The sequence below is a fragment of the Molossus molossus genome, unplaced genomic scaffold (assembly GCF_014108415.1).
Source record: "Molossus molossus isolate mMolMol1 unplaced genomic scaffold, mMolMol1.p scaffold_m16_p_8, whole genome shotgun sequence".
Lineage (NCBI taxonomy): Eukaryota > Metazoa > Chordata > Mammalia > Chiroptera > Molossidae > Molossus > Molossus molossus.
This window is the reverse complement of record NW_023425402.1, coordinates 78,260,714-78,261,727: the sequence shown is the minus strand read 5'-3', so window position 1 is coordinate 78,261,727 and position 1,014 is coordinate 78,260,714. Positions and strand designations below refer to the sequence as shown.

General features: G+C 42.5%; 1 pseudogene; it reads left to right on the top strand.

Annotated features, from left to right (window-relative positions):
- Positions 1-274: 274 nt before the first annotated feature.
- On the top strand, positions 275-785 carry LOC118621668 (annotated as a pseudogene).
- Positions 786-1,014: the final 229 nt, after the last annotated feature.

The window sequence follows — 1,014 nt, the reverse complement described above, 5'->3', positions numbered from 1 at the left end:
TTGATAAGATCAGTTTTGGTGCCACTATGGGAGAATTAATCACACACACACATACACACACACACATACACACACACACACATTCACACAACTATAATATCCTCTGATACACTATATCTAGGATGTTCCATTATCTTGAAAGCCTGGTATTTGTGTGACAATTGTTTAATTCAATAACTCTGAGGTGCCTTAATTCAAAATACACTCTGACTACAGGAAGTAACAACTTCATGGTCCATGGATTTAAAATATTTCATCTAGCCGGACTCCCCGCCCCACGGGGTGTGCCTCCTCGTCGACCGCTGCGGACCCGTAGGGAAGCGGTTCGGGCGCAGGCCGGGTGGTGTGGTCTCCTGCCTGGACAGTGTGACAGAACAATGCAGAAGGACTCCGGCCCACTAGTGCCTTTACATTGGATTGGCTTTGGCTATGCAGCACTGGTTGCTTCTGGTGGGATCATTGGTACGCCAAGCAGGTAGTGTCCCATCCCTGGCTGCTGGGTGGTTTAGCAGGCTTAGGTGCTTATCAGCTGTCTCAGGACCCAAAGAACGTTGGGGTTTTCCTAGTTACATCTGGAACCTTGGCTGGCAGCATGGGAATGAGATTCTACCACTCTGGAAAACTTATGCCTGCAGGCTTAATTGCAGGTGCCAGTTTGCTGATGGTCGCCAAACTTGGAATTAGTGTGCTCAATAGACCCCATTGATCATAGTCATGTCCCAGCTTGGGCTCATGAAGAATTTTAAAACTTCCACTATTTTTATTAAGAGAAATAAATGGAGCATTTTCACTTATACTGCTATTTTACTTAAAAGAAAAAAGATACTGAACTTTGCAGAGAAAATTATCAGTCATTATTACAACCCTAAAGAGGTGGGTATCATATAACATAAGAGCTTATTATAATACTCTCATATAATTTGATTCTTACATGTATTGATGTTTTTTCTTCATTTTGTATTTTTACATAAAGTCTCAAAGGGTAAAATATTAAGTGTCAACACTGAGGGCCCT